This window comes from Rhagoletis pomonella, unplaced genomic scaffold, assembly GCF_013731165.1.
Source record: "Rhagoletis pomonella isolate Grant_MI unplaced genomic scaffold, Rhpom_1.0 Rhpom_scaffold_01584, whole genome shotgun sequence".
Taxonomy (NCBI): Eukaryota; Metazoa; Arthropoda; class Insecta; order Diptera; family Tephritidae; genus Rhagoletis; species Rhagoletis pomonella.
Window position 1 is genome coordinate 1 of NW_023460138.1, and position 13,106 is coordinate 13,106.

Genomic DNA, 13,106 nt, shown 5'->3' on the forward strand with positions numbered 1-13,106 from the left:
ATAGTAGTAGAAGACACAGTCTCATCCCAGTCTGTGCCTTCTAGCCAAATACTCTGCATGATTATTTTGGCCACGACGACTATTGGAGCAAGCCATCCTAGCGGATCAAATAGCTTGGCGATAGCTGATAGTATCGCCCTTTTTGTAGGTGTCTCGCGGTCCTCCAATGGTCTTGCCTTGAAATAGAATAGATCGGTATGGGCATTCCATCTTATGCCAAGAGCCTTAACCGTGCTGGTATCTTCGAATGCCAAGAAGTCTTCACTGAGTAGATCCGTTTTTGGGATGTCCTCTAGAATTTCCGCACAGCTTGAGGTCCATTTCCTTAGCGGAAAACCGGCTGACCGTAGCACTTCAGAGATTTCATCTCTTGCTCGATGCTGTGTCCTCCAGCTAGCACGTCATCCACATACATGCATTTTCGTAGTATGTTAGATGCTATTGGGGAAGAACTTTCTACATCGTCAGCCAGCTGTAAAAGTGTCCTTATCGCGAGGTAAGGAGCACAATTAATCCCGAAAGTGACAGTCTTTAATTCGTATAGACTTACAGGTTCGTTCCGGTTTGTACGGAAAACTATCCGTTGATATTTGGTATGATTGCTGTCCACCCAAATTTGTCGGTACATCTTCTCGATGTCACTATTAAAAACGTATCTGTATAACCTCCAGCGGAGTATAAGGATCGGAAGATCTGCTTGGAGAACTGGACCTGGGAGAAGTACGTCGTTCAGACTTGTGCCATTAGCCGTTGGACTTGAGGCATTAAAGACGACTCGAACTTTAGTGGAGGTACTTTCTGCCTTTATGACAGCGTGGTGTGGCAGAAAGTAGTTATCGGAAGAGTTTGCTGAAATACTATCATTTATTCTGGACATGTGTCCTAGTGATTCATATTCAGCAAGTACCCTATTATACTCTTTTTGTAGGACGGTATCCTTTGCAAGCCGTGTCTCATTCCGGAAGAACTGAGAGCATGCTTTTTTAAGAGAAGGGCCTAGGCAGATGTTTGCGGGAAATTCCTGCCTAAATGGTAGCGAGACTACGTATTTTCCGTCTTCTCGTCTACGAGTTGTCTCCCGATAAAGTTTGTCACAGTATTTGTCGTCTTCGTTCAAGCTTTTGTTTTTTGGTACGTCTTCGAGTTCCCAGAATGCAGTAAGTTGTTTGTCCAAGGCCACTTCACTGTGATACGAAACTATATTGTTGGTTGGATTGGGTGCATCTGTGCATCCGGTTAATATCCAACCGAACACTGTTTCTTGGGCGAGAAGTGTACTGAGTACATTCTTCTTCAAGCCGCATAAAATAATTTGGGGATAAATGTCTCCGCCAAGTACGAGGTCTACTTCTTCATTCACGTAGAACCGTTTATCAGCTAGAACAAGACCTGGAAATGCCAGCATAGTCATAGCGCTGATATGACAGGATGGTAGATTTCCGGTTAGTCCGGTTAGTTAGTCCAGTTAAGACGAGCACTGTTGCATGCAGGCTGAACAATGGATCAACAGGGGATCGAAGTTCTATGCTGCATGCCTCTTTGACCTGCGCAGAGGTTGCATTCGTAATGCCCGAGACTTGGGCATGCAACCTCTTAGCTGGCAGGTTGATTCTGCGTTTGAGTCGTTCTGTTATGAACGAACACTCAGAACCAGAGTCAATAAGTGCTCGAGCAGAAAAATCTGTGCCATTGAGACGTATATTTACGCGAGCTGTTCCTAAGAGCACACCTGAATTTGTGTTAGCATAACAAGACTTAACGTCTTTGCTTTTATTGTTATGTGTTCTATTATTAAAGCTGCGCTTTGCTGGAGCCTGCTGAGAGGAGGATGCGGTGTTATTGGCAGGTCCCGGCGGCGTTCGAGCCGCTGTTGCCTTTGGCACATTTGTCTGAATGTGCAGGAGCGAGTGATGTCGCGAGTGGCACATGCTGCAATTAAAGGGGCTTGTGCACCTCGTCACGGTATGTGCAGCACTCAAACAATTCAGGCAACTGTTGTTGCTCTTTAAGTAATTAAACCTCTCGTCAGGCGTAAGCTTCAAGAATTTGGAACAGCGGCGTAGTTTGTGCTCATTCGTTTGGCACATTGTACAAGTGAACTTGGTCACGCTTGCTTGGAATGCACCAAGTCTTTTGGTATGGGCTTCTGAAGGGTTTTTAGTGTTTTGCGGCTTTGGCGCCTTAACCGCTTTTGTACCCTTTAAGCCTGTTAGGGTTTCCAGGGTTTGGAACCTGTTAGATAGGAACTTATCCATATCTTCCCACTTCGGTAAATCGCCTGTGTGGTCTATGGTTTGCTCCCAAAGAGCCAAAGTGCTGTCAGGCAGTTTAGTCGAGCAAAGATATATAACAATTGAGTCCCAATTTGAAATTTCAATTTGATGACTCTTGAGGGATGACAAACAATTGTTGATATCACGCTGCAATCTTTTAATAGAGCTACCACATTCACTCTCCACTGAATTTAAATTGAATAATATTTTTTAGTTGTGTGTTCACGAGAATACGCTTATTTTCGTATCGCTCACACAAATTTTCCCATGCTGTTGCGAAGCCTTCATTAGTTATTAGGCACTTACTCACAATGTCTTTGGCTTCTCCTTTGGTTTTTTTGGTTGAGGTAATATAGCTTCTCAACCGGAGTAAGCTCCTGATTCGAGATGTAGATGGCCGTGAACATGTCTCGAAATGTTGGCCAAGACAGATAATCGCCTTTGAAAACATCCGTATCACACGGTGGAAGGTGAATATTGTGTTTTCGCATAGGCTTCTGTTCTACATCCCTTTCTTCTTTTGATAGTTTCTCAGCCTGAGCAGCCAAAGACGACATGCAGTTTACATAACTAGCAAACGCGCCTCTATTTATTTTTCTGTATGTCCTCTTATCTTCTTGTGAAAATTCGTCAGAGGTATTGAGGGCATCGTAGGCTAGCTTTGTTTTTTCCCACAGAGCTTTGAGTTCTTCTTGCTGAATAGCAAGGACATGCTTATTTTGCTCTGATATTGACGAAGCAAGGAAGTCGGACTCGAACTCTGTGACCTCTTCTGATAAGCACATAAATGAATCCATTTTGAGGTTGAAGATGGGTTTACAACCAACAGAAAAAACAGGAGCTCGTTAAAAATTTAAAAATCTTTTCGAAGATTTGATAATGCTAAAGGCAAATATGTAGCAGATTATTCGAACCTGTTGAAATTTTTTTAAAAAACGAAATTGTTTGCCGCTAGAGTCAAAAATACCCTAAAAACACCAAAGATTGTAAAATCTATCCACAATGAAAAATATTCTTAACTTTTCCAATTCTTTATTATTATTATTTTTTTTTTTCAGCAAAAGTTTATGGATATATGTAACTTTGATACGTGTACGCAAATAAAACTCGCCACCCAACTGTGCAGATATATACGTGTATATATATATATGTATTTCTAGGGATCAGCAGCGTCCTTATAAAACAATAAAATGTGTGCAGATCAAAGAGCAATAGAGCCAAGATGCAACAAAGTGACTTTGTGAAAGTGAATAACGTGAATTAAGTGCTAGTTGCGATAAAAAACTCCGGTGAATACTCTGAATTGCAAAGCTAATTAACATGCAGATTGCAGAAGTGAGGTTATGTGTTCACAAACCAATGACAAGTGAATCGTGAAAAGAGGTTAGTGCAAGAAATTGACTACTTCTGTGAAACTAACATAAAAAGTGAATTTAATCTAATGACGATAGCAAGAAAGTCGGAAATCAAAAAAAAAACTGATGTTGCAACTAAATTTAAAATGCATATAACACTTTTCACTGTCGTGTGTGTGTGTGTGTACACTTTAAACCAACACTAGCTGTTGGCACTCGAATGTGGAGAATCACTTGAATATGATAACCCGAAGTTGATGCTTTCACAAAGTCACTGCTATATGGCTATCTTTGCACTCGCGTAATTTTATATTTGAGCTTTGACGCTAACTAAACGATATTTTTTGTTTTTTTTATAAAAATATGTCTATATTGATAAAGTGCACTGAATATAACCACGTACCTTGCGACTGGTTGGTTTCAATAATGAGTTGTGGCGGTATATGAGTAGTTGAAAGCTGGAAAAGTGTTGGTTGGTGACGAAATACTTTTAAATTTTATAATTCTTTGTTATGGCAAACTCGCTTTGAAAGACGGTGGACTGTATTTCTCTTATTTCGCTGGTATTCCAATTATCGCACGGTCCCAAAAATGGCGCTTGCAATGTTTAATGGTTAGTTAGGTCGGACGGCTCCGAATGGACCAAATGATTACACGGGGGCGATTGGGATATACGCTCCGGTGCAAGTATGATAAAAAAGAAATAAAGAGAGCCAAGATATTTGGATGTTAATGGTGAATTCAATCAAGAGTCGATTTATTTCAGTATATATATATATATATATAAATGTGTAATAATACAATATTTGAATACCTTTGGACGGAAGTGGCTTGGTAGCTGGTCTGCTCGGGTTGATCTTCTGAACCGAAGTGAAAGAAAAAGTTTACGGGACCTTTAATCGGACCGCCGGACAATAACTTACGTTAAGGGGAAACTTGACGAGAGTTCATTATCCGGCGGGATATTAAAATTAACCGTGCATACTACCCCATGTGCGCATGCATGTATCTGTGTATGCACATAAACATATAATATATATTATATGTTTACACAGACACTTATGCACGTACATATGCTGGCATTAGGGGGGTGCGTAAATAGTAATATTTAGGCTGAAGGCCTAAGCACTAGGCGAATTTAAAAAGAAATAACAAAGCAGGAGTAGCTCCAGTACTTCACATAGTTTACAATCCACAACTTGGTGCAAAAGTTTGTATGGAAATAAAATCCTATGCCTGCTCTAACTCTTCCGAAACTGTCGTAAAAACAAGCAATAACTCCGCCATTACTGAATATACTTTTAATTAAAACAAAAAAAAAACTTAACACAGACACTGATAGCGAACGAAAATTAACAAAACATTCAGCCTCATTGCGTAAGTCGTAAATTAGGCTGAATTGTAGGACTCGACAACATTAGCATTGTCTACTGCCGTGCTGAAATAAGTAAACAACGAAAATTGTCGAAAACTATGCAGTGCTGCCAAGTTCTTCCGTTTTAATACACTAGTCGAGTGGAAATTTTAGGCAATGACGCTAAATTTTCGATACGATTCGACTCTCGAAAAACGACTTGCATTCGGCACGACCCTCGCAATGAGGCTGATTATTCAATTGCCCAATAAAAATCGGCTGGTTTTCTCTTGTGAGGGTCTCATTCGTACATCATAAATTTCCTGACAATTGTGAGCGTATGAGCTTTTGAATTTACGCCAGCATAGGGATAACCTCACAATAGTCAGAAACCTCACAATAGTGAGTGTGGTGATTTTTGTGAGGGCAACAGAATAGGGCTGTAATACTATTTTTTGTATCAGGGTTGATTTTTTTGTATTCAAAATGTGAAACCAGAAGATTGCAGAACAAATAAATATTTGCTGCTAAAATATTTTCTAAGCGTTTGGCTGAGCTTCTCCTCAAACTTTAGGCATGAGTTCTGTTGTTGTGACACAAATGGAGACACCTACATATTTAAGGCTGACTCCGAACGCCAAATGCTTTTATAAGAAGAGTTTTCAAGGCAGAAGTACACTCATCAGCCCTCGCAAGAACGGAATTACAACCAAGTAATTAAAGTGTATTAAAAGCTTGTATTAAAAGCCGGCGACATTCGGGGAGTCGATACTCACCCCTCAGTGGAAAGTGGAAATTGAAATCGACTGCGTCCAAGCAAATATAAGGAAAAAGGCTGACTGTAAAAAGCCTTTTTTTCTTGTATCGAGTTAATAGAGGAAAAAGGTACCGTCACATTCCTTCCGGCAAATCCCCAGCCAAGTTGTTGCGTAGAATAAAGAAATTGTGAGCATCAAATCTGGACTATTCATTTGACAGCAATTGAGTCACCATAAGCCGGTAATACAAAATCATTACACGTAAGTCAGCCACTTTCTTGCCACCATCCATTGGAAACGAGCTATCCATCAACCGTAAATAAAGATTCCTGTTTGGACCGACAAACTAAGGGCAAGCAAATCAATGGCGCCCAACTAAACGGGTGAAAAAAAATAAGTTTTGTTGAAAATAACCACACTTAAGCCCGGCATAAAATAACCGCGTGCTCAGCTGAGAGAAAATAGCAATTTCATCATCGAATCAATTTAATCTTCTACTATATAAAAATAAGTCGAGTTTTCCTTCCTGACGCTATAACTTCAGAACGCACGAACCGATTCCCACGGTTTTGCATTCGTTGGAACGGGCTCGGGCTCCGTGAGGTTTGTAGCAAAGAAAGATATAGACCAAAACGTGAACCTGGGTAACCTTGGGTGTATTTGTTCAATATGGGTATCAAATGAAAGCCGTTCATGAATGCTTTAAGAGTGAGCACTTTTCATATAGCTGGGTGACTAGGGTATCGAGATATAGACCAAAACGTGGACCTGGGTAACCTTGGGTGTATTTGTTCAATATGGGTATCAAATGAAAGCTGTTCATGAGTGCTTTAAGATTGAGCACTTTTCATATAGCTGGGTGACTAGGGTCTCGTAGTTGCCCAAAAGATCCGATCAGTTTGTACGAATTAAAAATCGTGACTTTTGGCATAAACTGTGCTCCTTACCTTGCGATAAGGACATTACACCAGCTTGCTGGTGATGTGGAGAGCTCTCATCCAATCGCATCTGACATTTTGCGGAAATGTATGTATGTTGACGACGTACTCGCCGGGGGACGTAGCGTCGAAGCTGCGATAAGAGCTCGAGAAGAGATATTACAGGTGCTAAATTCAGCCGGGTTTCCATTACGAAAATGGACTTCAAACTCTAGTAAAATACTTCAAGGAATACCAAAAGGTCATTTACTTAGTGAAGATTTCTTAGAGTTTGAAGATACCAGTGCAGTAAAGGCTTTGGGCATCAGATGGAACGCCCATTCCGATTACTTCTTCTTTATAGCGAAACCAATTGAAAATAGTAGATTTATTTTGAAAATCAACCAACACCAACACATGAAAATAGTAGCATTATTACAATGAGGGCAATACTTTCAGCCATCGCCAAACTGTTCGATCCACTGGGTTGGCTTGCACCGGTTATAATCGCCGCCAAGATCATTATGCAGAATATTTGGTTAGAAGGAACAGGTTGGGACGAAACCGTATCTCCAAATACCTGGGATCGTTGGCAAGCATTTACGCATGATTACGCCGAATTAAACAACATCCGCATACCAAGATGGGTATATTTCACGCAAACCGATAATGTGGAAATACATGGTTTTAGCGATGCTTCGGAAAAGGAGCGCATCATGAACGTTGTCCTATCATTCTTCCGTATGGTTGTAGGTTGTCCCGTCTCTTTGTCCAGTTTATCCATAAAATTTCCGTGCACGGAGAAAACCAGCTGATGCTGCGACTTATCCGATCGCAGTATTGGATTCCCAGAGTGAAAAAACTTGATACGGTCCGTCATACATAACTGCAAGGTCTGCACGATCCACAAGAAACGGTCGCAAACTCTACTTATGGGAATCCTTCCCAAAGAACGCACAACCTTTTCCCGTGCATTCACAAACACGGGGGTGGATTTCGCCGGCCGTTCGACATCAAGTCCTACCGGGGCAGAGGATGTCGCATGTCAAAAGGATACGTGTGTCTTTTCGTCTGCTTCTCGACGAAAGCCATTCACCTTGAAGCTACCAGCGACCTTAGCACCGCGTCCTTTCTAGGCGGAATTTAAAGCATGTTTAGCTGAGTCACGCAATAGCACCCTCACTAAATACAGCCATCAAACCTTAGAGTGGCATTTCATACCCGCTGCGGCCCCTCACATGGGCGGTTTGTGGGAAGCTGGGGTGAAAAGTTTCAAAACCCACTTCAAAAAGAGTCTTGAGTCTTGCCTCAACTCACGACCACTAAGCCCCTCTTCAAACGAACCGTCTGACCTGGAGCCGCTTACCCCAGGTCATTTCCTAGTCGGCGGGCATGTTCTTGCCCCACCCGAAATCGACGTAGACGAAAATCCTGCCTCGATCGTAAATCGATGCCAGAAACTGAAGGCCCTACATCAGACATTTTGTAGGAGATGGAAACTGGAATACCTCACCGAGCTGCAGAAACGCATCAAGTGGAGATATCCACAAACCAACTTAAAGCTAGGAGACCTTGCCGTCGTTAAAGAGGAAAACCTGCCACCAAACGAATGGAGATTGGGGAGAATAGTCAAGCTACTCCCTGGTTCCGACAACCGAGTAAGAGTAGTCGACATCGAGACAGCTAAGGGAGAAATCAGAAGGCCAATTGCAAAATTGGTCCTACTTCCGCCCTACAACGAAAATAGCACCACCTCGCAGTAAACTTCCTACCTACTCTGTATTCCACTTCACAAAACCCACCTATTCCACTTCTTACTCCCTACGCAATCCCACATCTCAAATGCCAATGGCGTTTCAGAGTTCAGCATTCTCAAACACCAAATATTCCGGCAACATGAATAATTTCAAGAGCGCATGTCAAAAACATGAATACTTAAGTAATATACAAGAATCTTCTGATTCCGTCACCCAGAGCTTTTTTAGCATAATAACAAACTCCTATTTAAACACAATAACATAAGACACATATTTTTATATATGCCATATACATACATATAAGTATACATAGGCTTGTTATGGAATAAAATGTCTTAAAATAGCTGTTGGACGTGGCAAGTGCAAGCAACTTTCCAAGCCCCTTCAATATCAAGAATTTCTAAAAAAAACAAAAAAAATTAACTGCAACAGCTTTTAAAAGTTACTTTCGTTTCCGCAAATCGAACTTTCTGATATCACTACCTTTGTCTGTTTGCACGGTGAATGCCAAACAAATTTTCGGCTATGCTACCCGACATTGTTTATGCTCATAATTATTCAATGGCCAGAAAAAGCGTTTGCATTGCCACGTTCAACCGCATCTTTACTCTCTCACAGACAGAAATATACGCATGTTTTGCGCGTACAGGAACTAGCAAGCATTTGCTAGCTTCACTGCCAGCTGGCGTCCACGGTTGCAGTTCGAACATAATACATATTTTAAATTATTTCAGGAGAAACAAAAATAAAACAGGACTTATACGTATATTTCATATTATTCTGACTTTCATCAACATACGCGTCAATTTCTTTGTGGCAGTCACTGACGACTGCGTTCCGATGCATATGTACGTTTGTACAATGTAAATAAAAAAAAAAAAATATTTTTGGATATTCATAAACAAAATTCGTCATTTATTTCAATTCAATTTATCTTCACATTGTTTGAATATTGTTATGACGACACCCATATCAGAACAGTATTCACTCAAACTCAAAAATTTTTGAAGGTAAACTCATTCATTGGTTTTTTTATATGAATAATTCTACTTCGTATGCATGAAAAATTGTATTGTAGGGATTCGAATTAATAAAAATCAATGTTTTTGCTCGACATTCGAATTTATTCTGTTTTCTATAAATTCGAATATTTTGATTCAACCTACGTTAAGATAATTGTTCTTATTTTCTAATTTGCTGCTTAATTGCTTAAATTTTTTCTACAATTCACACAATCAAACGAAGGCAAAAACCAGAAATGAAGTTTCATGAACTATGTGGAAGTTTAAATCTACACTGCAGTCTTTATGTTCCTTTAGTTCACAAGATCATAAGAGACTGCATCTGGAGTATCATGAGCTGAATTAGGGTGCATGAGCCATTTCAAAACCAAGACTGTAGCTTCCAGTGGCGGTAGAGTTTGTGCAGCAGCCCAAACAAGACGATTCAAATTGTGTTTATCTGAGGGATTGGAGGCTTCTGCATTTGGGACAAACCCTACGCGTACACTACTTCCAGATTTAACGAATCTCAGAGCATTCGTTAATAACTCACGACCCTCGGTTTGTTCAATATCAGCAATAACCCAAATAGTTAGGAAATGTAGTTTAGCGTTACCAATATTTTTGGTTGAATGTTTACCGATGAAATATTTTAAATTAGTCAAAAGAGTCGCCGTCATATCTCGATTTGAGAGTTGGCCCAGACCCCGCACGTTCGTTAAATCTTTGCTTTCATGTCCAGAAAAATCGAGAAATTCAGAGGCTTCATTACTAAGAATGCGTTGATTTAAGCGTGGCATTACATGATCCTGATTCATTAAGTAATCAATAACAGAATCAGAGTCTGTTAAATCTCCTTTATATACCGCTTTCTGAAAAATGCTAGTCTGTTGAATAATTTCTGAACATAAAGCTTCTTCGAATTCACTATCAGAGGATAATAAATTTTGTTGCATAGGTACACCATTAAGTAATGCTTGTGGGGAATCAACAAAACCTAAACGCTCAATGAATTCCTCCGACAATTGTTGACCAGAGTCATAATCGGAGTCTTCTCCTAGAATATCATCAATTGGTTGGTTGGTTGTAGTGCTACCTAAGCTATCGCTCAGGAAACAATTAGCGCATAAAAGCGCCATTTTGGTGCACTTCTCGTGGACAATGATATTTTATTATACCGTAGCCTACCTGTCATAACATTCCAGCGGTTCAGTCAAACCATTTAGAACCGCTTATAAATTTGTATAAGTTGCCTATTGTAGCACTAGATAGATCCGTTAACTGCTCCACTATGTGTTTCCCGAAAGATTTATGTCTTAAGTAAACCAGGCCTGGGCATTCACACAGGAAATGAAATACTGTTTCTTCGCTGCCATCCAAGCCGCAGCTGCGGCATATTCTGTTGTATGGAAGACCTATTCTACATGCATGTTTTCCTAGCGGCCAGTGACCGGTGATAGTCGATACAATTCTAAATACTTCTACCCTTGACCTACTTAGCAGTTCTGCTGTTCTTTCCCTGCGAAAGTCAGGCCAAAGCTCTCGTGCTATCTTGCAAGTCTGAATCTCGGACCACCTCCTCCTTGCCAGTTTCAGAAGGTGCAAGAGGATTTCTGACAGACAAGAGAGATGGACATGGACTGAGACGCTGTGGATGATATAGCCAGGAGTGCTTCCTGGCTATCTGAGTAAATAACCGCCCTTTCTTTCCTGGTAGCGCTATTCCTTAGTATTCTACAGGCTTCACAAATGCCCAGAACTTCAGCTTGAAATATGCTAGCATGGTTTTCCAGCCGGAGGGACCTATTGACACCAAGCTCCTCGGAATATACCCCTGTCCCTACACCGCAGTCCATCTTGGACCCGTCAGTGTAGATGCAGATGGCTTTCCTATCGGCAGCTTGGCCCCTTTTCCATTCCCTTCTGGATGGAAACCGCACTTGTACATTCAAGCCAAAATCGAGGGTTGATACCATATAGTCCGTGGTTTTATTTCCTATCGAAGTAAGGCCTAAGATTGAGCTATGTCCAAAGGTTCTCGATCCCCACAGCCCCGACTCTCTGAGTCTTAAAGCTGAGTACATCGCGGCTTCCTTTAGGCATAGATCAATGGGCGTCATATTGAGGATTACATTCAGTGCTTCTGAAGGGCAGGATTTCAGTGCCCCAGTTGTCCCCGAGCATGCCGCTCTTTGTAAGCTATTTAGTTTGCTGACATTGTATTGTTTGTCTAAGGCTGGCCACCACACTAGGGCGCCGTAGGTTAGGATCGGCCTTATGATAGCGGTGTACATCCACATCACAAGTTTCGGTTTTAAACCCCAGTTTCTATCGAAGATCCGTTTACAAGTATAATAAGCGATGTAGGCCCTCTCTTTACGTTTCTCAACGTTAAGTTTCCAGTTTAGTTTGGTGTCTAGAATTACTCCCAGATATTTTGCGTTGGACGATAAGGGGATTGTCTTCCCGCCTATGGATGGAAGTCTAAATTGTGGTATCTTATACTTATTAGTAAACAGTAACAACTCAGTTTTGTCTGGATTTACGTTAAGGCCACTGCCTTTAGCCCACGTGTGTAGTCTACCCAGCGCTTTTCCTAGAATTTCACTTACAGTAGAGAGAAAAGGTCCTGTGACTGCTATCACTACATCGTCAGCATACGCCACTACTTTAACTCCACCTCTGTTGAGTTCTGGCAGTATGCTGTTTAGTGCTACAACCCACAACAGTGGGGAGAGTACACCACCCTGGGGAGTACCTCTACGCACATATCTAGTTATTAGAGTATCTCCGCTTTTCGCCTGAATAATTCTCCTTTCTAGCATGGAGCGTACCCAGCCAACCACACCGCCGTCAACACCAACCCTCATGAGTGATTGGATGATGGTGTCAACTTCAATGTTGTTGACGGCGCCCTCGATATCCAGGAAAGCGGCTTAAGTGTATTGCTTGAAGCGCAGTGATTTTTCTATGAGCCCCACCACTTCGTGCAAAGCTGACTCCGTCGATTTTCCTTTGATGTAAGCATGTTGTGCTGTTGATAGGGATTCTTCCCCCAAGAACGATCTTATATATATATCTATTAGCCTTTCCAGTGCTTTAAGAACAAAGGAAGTTAGGCTTAGAAGTCTAAGGTCTTTTGCTGTTTCGTGGTTCTTCCTACCGGGCTTAGGGATGAACACTACTTTGACACGTCTCCAGCTCTGGGGGACATAGTTGATACTAATACAAGCTCTATAGAGGTTTTCAAGTAGCGGTGCTATGTGCTCCTTTACATTCTGTAACATAGCCGACATTATACCATCTGGGCCTGGAGATTTAAAGGGAGAGAAACTATTTATTGCATAGATGATCTTTTCTTTGCTTATTATTGTTTCAAGTTCTCTATTTGGTATATATGTGGGTTCTTTTCCATCTGATGCTGCTGCATTCTGTTCACAGCCTGGAAAATGGAATTGAACTAGTGTTTCTAAAGACTCGTCCGTGGAGTTTGTCCATACATCATTTATATTTATTATAAATGAGGGTTTAGTGTACTCCTTTGAGAGGATCTTACTTAGCCTAGCTGAGTCTCTTACATTTTGTATCGAGGAACAGTAGGTTTGCCAGGACTTGGCCTTTGTTATCCTTAGTTCCTTTTTATATGATTTTAACGCACTTTTGTAGGGCACCCAATTCTTGGACCCAAAGC